We start from the raw sequence: 9,737 nt of genomic DNA on the forward strand, positions 1-9,737 counted from the left end.
TCTGTTTGTATTGTTATAAAACTTTCCTCACATGGGCTGAGTCAAGGCTTGTTCATCATACCGAATATAGGTCATCACCTACCAATAGCAGCATTACCATTGTGTCATTTGCAAAACCTACAAAGCAGCAACAATATTATTCAGGCTATTGAACATTCAGCATTCCAGAATAGCAATTATGTTAAACAAATCCGCACCCAACTTACAGTACTGTAAACCAATAAACAGTACTGTATGGTTAAAATACATCTGTGATCATACGCATTAAAACAAAAGGATAGATGTTTAAAACATTTAATTTATTTAGCCCGGCAGAAACTGATCAAGTCTTGTAGTAATTCAGTTTTATGGCAGGTTAGCTGTCAGGATTGATGTCAATTATCAATTAACAAAATGTTAGCCTGGTGTTAATATTTAGCCTTTGTATTCATGTAAATCACAAATGACCTACTTTCCACCAGGCTAAATGTGTTTTATACGTTTGTGACTTTAAATCTGCAGTGGGATTCACTGTTAATGCATAGCGCAATTACTGGTACATTTTGGGATGAATGTGTCATCTAATTTTATCGGTTGAGTTACATTTGGTAGAGAAGGTTTGGCATTCCAAACTGTATACCTGCCTTAAACACAAGGGGTTTTGTCTGCTTTTCACACCCAAATCAATGGCAGCAGTAAAGATGGGAGATTAACACACATTAGTAAGCAGAGTGATATGAACCAAACCCAGAATTACTCAAATTAAAATTTGCCAAGAGATGGAATGTACTTTGGTATTATTAGTTCCTCATATAATTCATGCTAGTTGCCTTTTGAGATATGCAACCATTGTTTAACATACTCTCCCTGATGACACATTTGTGGACTATATAAGCACAGAATTCCTTTAGGTCAAGATCCAGAATTGAATTCACTGATTAGTTCAATCTAATTAATTTTTATAGCGAAATTATTTGTTATTTTATACTATGAAAAGGTGAAACTACCACTTCAGTTAAGGAAAATGTATAGGATTATTGTTCAAATTGACACAGACATAATGAATAATTTGCTAGTCTAGAATAATTTTGCATATATTATTTTCTATATAGTGTATAAGTCTCAAATGGGACATGAGTTTTTGTATTTTGTACTTTACTAAGTTAAGTTCGAATGTGAACATAAATGACACAGATGACTAAATCAGTTTTAAAGTCACAGGTACAAGAACACAATGGTTAACGAGTATCTCAGGATCTTCAAATCATTTACTTTGTTAAATGTTAATCTACAGTACATGATAAATGAAGAGTTGACAATTCTGGACAGCTCTAATGTACATTTCTTCAAACACCTGCTCTGCCTTCCTTAAACAAAGTTAGAATAGGAATAACACGCAAAAGAAGGTCAGACGTGGCATGTGGTGACCGAAATTTTCATTATTGGGTAACAATTAATTTAGTGGTGTCCTAGAAATGTCAGAAGCAGCAAAGTGTAGGGTAAATAGACTGAACTGTCTGGGATAGGAGTCGACCAATTATTTATTTCTATCCATAAAACAGTCTCGGCTTGGAGAAATTATTCACACAGCTCTGTGGTGGTGAAGCTCTGTGAAATGCACAAGTGCACGAGAACGAGCCACAGTTCCTGGCTGATTTAAGATGAGATGCCAGCTCATACCTTTAAATCTGTCACATTCAATGAGGATGTGTGCATATTTCTTGTACAGTATGAAGGCTAAATGCTGACAATAACCTCATTGGCAGGGAGTTTTTCCTCATTAATATCCATTATTAAAATGAGAGACATTAGTGGAGCATGCAATGAACATCCGAGAGCAAGTGCTGAAACAAACAAAAATATGATGGATAAATGTTATTTGGAGTTCTTATCGGTCTGGAAAGAGCAATGGAAATACATCAATACTCCAGAATTGTGTCCTTGTCCAAAGGGAATGACAGCCATTGGGATATATTTACAACATGTTTAAGAGCTGTAAATGAAGATGAATCTCCATTCTTATCAACTTAAGCATATTGATTTCAAAGTAGTTGCGACACCAAGAAAAGAACCTTGGTTTCGGAGGAAAAGCACCATAAATCTGCATTTTAAAGGACAAAGAAATGGACAATGCATTACATGTGGCTTCCTCATCATCAAAGGGAGTTTAGATAGCTACAAACACAAGGGCATTATATTAAGTTGGTTCAGTAAAACTGGATATAAAATATAATTAATAAAAATAACTTTATTGTTGGTTGATGGTTACATATTGCATACATTGCATTTTGCATATGTTCCAATTTTGCTTAGAGACATTTGTATAGATATAGCTCATAATGGTAATTGCCTACTTTTTAATGTTCTTGGTTGTGGAAGTATATTTCCATAAATTTTTTTCATTGGGATTTCAAAATATTTTAAATAAATAACATTTCTTAATCTAATTTAATCAGTTAAATGTAGTTCTAAGTAATTAACTATAAAAATCAGCTCCCAGGTAAATTATGAATATTATTGAAATGAATAAACATACAAAAATCAGGAAGACGTTTAGCTTAATATCTTTTATGAATGAATGAACAGAAATCCAATGAATTTTTGCAAATAACATAAATCAAACCGATTTATAATTATTAGTTAAATGTATAAAAACAAGATAAAGTTAATCACCTAGAACATGACAATTTAATATTATTTTAAAATGAGATTAAATTTTTAGAGACACAATGCTGGGTGAAGGTTTTAACAGAAGTATATCAGACTGATATTTTCCGAGCTCTGTTTTGAAAGGTTTATTTATATACAGAATCATTCAAATCTATATCTCAGTGAAGAAAATTAATATGATAAATAAATAAAGAGAAAAAGCTATATATTTCTAAATATATGTCTGACAGCGTTTTGGTGAGAGGCATGAACTCTAGACATTGGTTCTTTTCTCCAAAAGTTGAAGTCTACTTTCCACTACAGCTGACACTTTCTACTGAGGCTGCCAAGTAGCTGCAGAGCTTTGAGAGGAAATGAACGAACAAGTTGAAAAAAAAAAATTCACAATAGGTGACAGCTGGTCTCTACAGCGGGAGCTTAATGATAAATATTCTAGCTCATGAACACATTCCAGACAGGTCTGCAATGACGGTGGCCATGTCTTAGTGATGTCTGTTGAGCACTGTTGATGAACCTTTTCTAGTATACAAAAAAAGGCCAGAATTGCTGGAAGCAAAGTACCAGAACTGTCTGTTTGAGGCAATCACTTTGTCAGATATTTGTGAAGAGCTTACCTCTTAAAAAAAAAAAAAACAGCCTAATTTATGAGCACAAGGATTATGAAATTTTGGCCTCTCGAGAGTTATCATTTATTTCATTCAGAACAATTAAAAAACAAGGCAAATTGAAAATGAAAAGATGAACAAGATGTAGATAGATACAGTAGATAGATAGATATGCACTTTGGTCATCAAATGTAAAAAAAAAACAAAAAAAAAACAATTATATTTATATAAATATGTTAAAAAGACCTTGTTCAACTTCCAGTATGTTGTATAATCAGCATGTCTAGAGTGGCATTAGTTTAGCAGTTGAAAGCTTTAAGCCTGCTTAACATTAGTAAATCTTAAAAAATACGCAACATTCCACGTTTAGTATTTGTAACTTTGAATTGCACTATAATACCTTCCCTCTATCCTCAGTATTCCTCTCCGAACTTACAGCCGATAAGGACAATGAGATTTGTCAATGTCCTGCTGGTAACATTTGCCGGAGTAAATTTAGCACTTTCATTTTTGTTACGCTGTGAATAACTAATGTTTATATGTTAGATGAACACGACTGGAAAATAAATGAAGGCCATCTGAGTGTCTGGCCTAGTAGGTAACCCCAGAGATATGCTGGAGGGAGAAATTTCACGACAGTTTAATTCCCCACAGGTCGGCAGGTCAACCTGTAATAGTGTTTGTTTACCACACTTGAGCTCTTTATTGTATTACTGCTGGATTAAAATGAGCTGAGAATTTAGAACTGCTCACATGAGTCTACATGATGATGGGTTTAGTGCCAAAATGAGATTCTGAACAGTGCACACTATTCATGCATGAAGTTGTGGTCTGCACTGGAGCTATGGAGCATCATGAAAAAAGTTTTTTTTTAAGGCAAAGCACAAAATATAAAATAGAACTGAAGACATACAAGCTGAAACATTTATTAAACATTCTCTGGATAAATTAATCAGGTAGCTGTGTGTGCACAGTCCTATCATGTGACTGGCTCCAGGTTTGTCCAGAAAGGTAAACAATTACCTTTAAACATGCTAGATAGGTAATTTCTAAGCTTATATGTAACCCACATTACACTAAAGGTGTATTCCAGTATAAACAAGACTAATTTACCGCCACCTATACCCTGAATGCTCAGTTAATTAACCCTAAACTTTCTTACCCAAGGTATGCCAGTTCCAAAACCATTCAACCCACAAATATCTGTGTGTGGAGCAAATGAAATTGACAAATAACTATCTGGAGGTCTCTCTCACTAATCAATAAAAATATTTTACTCTTCATCTAGGATTCCTCCAGGCATATAATTGACATTGTGTGTTAGTATACTGGTAAATCATAATAATTATTTGACATTTAACATGGGATGGAAAACAAGAAGATGTGATGCAGTATCAGTATATGCAACTGAAATGATTCAGTTCTAAACAAAATGATTTACCTAAACTTCCTAAAAAGTTTCTGACATCATACCAAATAAATAAAGCATACCAACAGAAAATAGTACTTTTGCAAACCATTGAAATAAATTTTGTGCTCAATTGAAGCAAAACCCAAAAATCACCCAGGAACATGTCAGCGAGCTGATCTGACGAGTCTAGTTTGCCAGCACAGATTTACTGCATTCTTAATTCCCATTACCTCAGTATCTGGCACCTTTATACCTACAATCCATGCGAATCACCAGAACTGACAGAAATGGGATTAAGTATACATGTCCTAAATATAAAATCAAAATCAAAATGCCATTTCAGTCAGAGTCTTTAAAAACATTCCTTCTAGTGATTGTGGCAACGGCTTTCATAACATAACATTTAACTCAAAATCTTTGTTTTCTTTTATCAGCATTTTATGACATCAACAAATGGCTGTTAAAATCTGTTGGGAAATGCCAGCAACAGTTAAATCAATCTAATTCTTGAATTGTAGATTTTTTTAAAACACATTTATTTTGCATGATGCCATTTATGATTATATGTAATTCTCGATATTAACAAACCATTAACTACAAATTACCTACCATCCATATAGTTCACCCAAAAATGAAAATTCTGTCATTAAGTGCTCACCTTCATTTTCGTTCTAAACCCGTAAGACCTTCATTCATCTTCAGAACACAAATTAAGATATCTTTGATGAAATCTGAGAGCTCTCTGATCCCCCATAGACAGCAATAAATTAGGCTATGTTATAATTTTTTTCTTTGCACAAAAAAAGTATGCTTTTCTATATGAAAATGTTAATGCAGGATATGTGTTTAAATAAGTACTAATAAACAGCCAGAATGGTAATAATAGGCATGCTCATAAGCATCTTGAGAATTGGTCCCTTTATTAAAGGGCTTTGTGAAATGACATCATTGTTCACAATGCGAATAAATTACAGGATGACAGGTCTTTTGAAAATCTTGCCAGACACCATCAACATGTCTATTCTTCACGCTTAAATGCAAAGAGGAACTCTTTCAGAGCAAAAGAAACCAGCATTTTACTCATGGGCCATCTGCTGGAGTTGTTCTGTGATGAGTGCAAGGCCCAACACGTAAGAGCAAAAATACTTGATTGCCAAGACACTCTTATCAATAGATGCAGGACATTTCTTGGCAGGGGCACAGCTTTTAGATGCTCTTTCTTCTTCCGAAAGTGCAGCCCCTCTGACAATCACTTTTTCCTCTACATTCATCCATCCCTTTTTACTCACCCTCATACTGTTTCTTTTCTGAAATATAAAACACATGGTTTTTTTTTTTTTGGCTATACAGTGTATGTCAAGAGGCTTACCGTATACATATTGTCTCTGGAGTTTGTGGAAGAAAGAAATGCATAGAGATGTAGAATGATATGAGGGTGTGTAAATGATGAGAATTATCCCTTTAAAGAAAAACATATGTATTGTATAATAGCTCAATCATTTTCCTAGACATACAACTTTCTTCAACTTTGGTCCATGGTTTATATGATAAACCTTGCACTATGCAGATGGAAAACTACAAAGTCTAGATTGAGTTAAAGATAGGTTACTAACTACCACAGGGACACACTCAATAGTCTTGATCTGGCAGAGTTGCTCCAGGCAGAAACAGCTGTGTGGTTATGTCATACTGCTAGACATAAGAAAACACATTATCAGACTGATCATTTTTGGGGCATTCTTTTTTGAAAGCTGGACAGCTGAACCTTCAGGCCTACCCCGGTTGGGCCCTCCATGTGAAGTAACCCAGCATTTGCAGCAAATGAAATTGGCTTCCAGGTCTGATAGGTCATGCGTCATACTAATGGAATGTGACCCTGTCAAGATGCCAGAAACGTAGAGCTAGTAATTTGAATTAAGATGCAAAGGTGTTCAGGTGTATCTATTGTTAAGTAGGTCTGTTTGTTTACTATTATCATGGCAACAGTGCCATGTTCACAAAGAACTTGTCCTGGCAGGTAGGCTTATATACGCAGAAGTAGAAATGCTAGATAAAAAAATAAGGATTTTTTAACTGTACTTCCTCATCAGCAGTTACTCATGCATCAAGAGTATTACTCGTGCATTAAGATATTTTTACAGTACATGGGTGTGCAGTGTCTTTGACATGACAAGATAAGTATCTGTTGAGTAACTGTCTGGTAAAATGATTTGTATTATTTTGTATTTGTATTGACAATACAATGGCATTTCCTGTCAAAACTAGTTTCTCAAGTGACCTTTAGAGTATTGATTGAGTCAACAATTGACCAAAAGAGCGAAGTTCTATCTACTACAGTACTGTATGAGTTATAACTATGAAAACTTGGACATATTTCACTAAACATGCCAAAATCAGCTCAAACACCAAGTATTTTTCCACTAGTAGTTCAGATTACCATTTGTCCTGCCAACACCGACTCTGCACAATTTCTTTTACATTTATGTGTTTCTGAATTATTTAAAAAAACTTATTTTAAATGCCTCTTTTAAGCCTCTTTTAAACTTAATCTTAAAATTATTTAATATACTGTATTGTATAATTTTTACATTACACATTTGTAAAACTTTTTCCCATCAAATGTTCAGTTAAAGGGATACTCCACCCCAAAATGAAAATTTTGCCATTAATCACTTACCCCCATGTTGTTCCAAACCCGTAAAAGCTTCATTCTTCTTCGGAACATAATTTAAGATATTTTGGATGAAAACCAGGAGGCTTGTGACTGTCCCATTGACTGCCAAGTAAAATACACTGTCAAAGTCCAGAAAAGGTATGAAAAGCATTGTCAGAATAGTCCATCTGCCATCAGTGGTTCAACCATAATGTTATGAAGCGATGAGAATACTGTACTTTTTGTACACAAAAAAAAAGACTTTATTCAATAATTTGTCTCCTTTTTATCTCTCCGCATCACCGTAGCACCATTTTGGAGAATATCCGCTGGACACAAGCAGTGTACGCTCTTCTGTGTCCCTGTATCCTTTTGTCGTGGCTGACACGACACAATTTGTGTTCAGTGGATATTCTTCAAAATGGTGCTACGGTGATGCGGAGAGATAAAAAGGAGACAAATTATTGAATAAAGTCTTTTTTTTTGTGTACAAAAAGTACAGTATTCTCATCGCTTCATAACATTATGGTTGAACCACTGATGGCAGATGGACTATTCTGACAATGCTTTTCATACCTTTTCTGGACTTTGACAGTGTATTTTACTTGGCAGTCAATGGGACAGTCACAAGCCTACCGGTTTTCATCAAAATACCTGAAATTGTATTACGAAGAAGATAGAAGCTTCTGCGAGTTTGGAACGACATGGGGGTAAGTGATTTATGGGAACATTTTCACTTTGGGGTGGAGTAACCCTTTAATGTATACAAAAAAAAAAACATTTCCATTAATAGCTGTAAATTATATTGTTACTATAATTAAAAAGAAAACTCAGACCATAAATCATTTTAATTATAGTCCAAACTTGTTCCTGGAGGGCCACTGTCCTGCAGAGTTTCGCTCCAACCAATTAAACACACCTGAACAAGCGTACAGGTGTACTGAGGCAATTTGGAGCTAAAGTCAGGACAGTGGCCCTCAAAGATCCAGTTTGGACATCCCTTTTGTAAACCACACTGGAAAATGATGGAAAAACAGGCAAACCATTACTTTTTGGTTTTTCATTTTCATCCTATTCTTACTGATGCTACCAATCATAGGACATGACTTATATTTTTACAAAACCTTTATGTGAGTCAGGAAGAATATTTTATCACTCTATCTGCATATAGATTACTACACACCCTGCAAGACATGGACAGTTTTGTCAAGGTGAGTCAAAGCCTGAAGATGGACAGTGACCCATTTATATTTAAGGGCTGTGTAGGTTTTACTATGGCTTACATACAGTGTGTTACAACTGACTCAGAACCACTGACTCACTTACACATATTTTAAATCAGATCCTGGATGATACACTGAGAAAAAATCTCCCAGTGTGTAATGCCAAAGAAACCCAAACAAACCACTTCTATTAAAAATCTGGGATCAATTAATTAGTGAGTCATAACCATAGTTTCAGACTTAAAGTACACATTATATATTATTGGACTTGAAATTTCTCTACCCATAATACCAAACAACTGATAAGATTCCAAGTGTATTTCCTTAATTCCAAAATTATTTGCATATTCACTCTTCCACACATGGACCAACTACATTTTAGAGTTATACAACTGAGAAGTGTATGAAAAACAAAAGTAACTTCTATTGAAATATGACAAGACAACAAATCTCTTGTTGAAATTTCAATGGGAGGATGTATACAAGGAGAAAAGGTGTCATCTGGTTAATGTCAAGCATAAATCCATCAGTCAGTCAGTCAGTCTATCGATTCTTGATAGTTGAACGTAATGGACTGTGATGGCAGATTGCAAATTGCACTTCTTGCACCAGCCAAGCAACTGCAATTAAGTTATGAGTTCAAATGGATGCAACTGAGAACTGATTCTAGGGGATGAAATATTAAACAACTGCTAAAACATATCACCACATAAAAAAAGAAAAAAAATCAAAGCACTCTAGTGATTATCTCTTTAAAGAAAATGATACCTCTTAAAATTTAATTGCAAACAAGTTTCCCAAGCTTTTGAAAGTGCACATCAGATTATGAAGTATTTCACTTTGTCAAGAAAATGTATTGTAGTACTTTGAGACTTAAGTTAGCATTTTTTAATCCTTCAAATTCTGCAGTGTCTGCAGAGCGGGGCCTTTTAGTAGAATGAAGGAAAAATCAATAAAAACAAAATTCACAATGCATATCTTTCTCATTCTCCTTTTGTCTATAACCCAATTAAAATTCTTTCTGTTCTATTCAACCATTCAATAGTGTATAATCAGAAAAACTCTGACCTTACACAGTGCGCGCACACACACACACACACATACACACATCCATATGAGAGTTCTGTTCTTTCTCCCCCTGGCACGCTGCCAGTGAGGGATGAAATGAGAAGTAAATTGAGCAATGGTGCACATGC

This window comes from Carassius auratus, chromosome 15, assembly GCF_003368295.1.
Source record: "Carassius auratus strain Wakin chromosome 15, ASM336829v1, whole genome shotgun sequence".
Classification (NCBI taxonomy): Eukaryota; Metazoa; Chordata; class Actinopteri; order Cypriniformes; family Cyprinidae; genus Carassius; species Carassius auratus.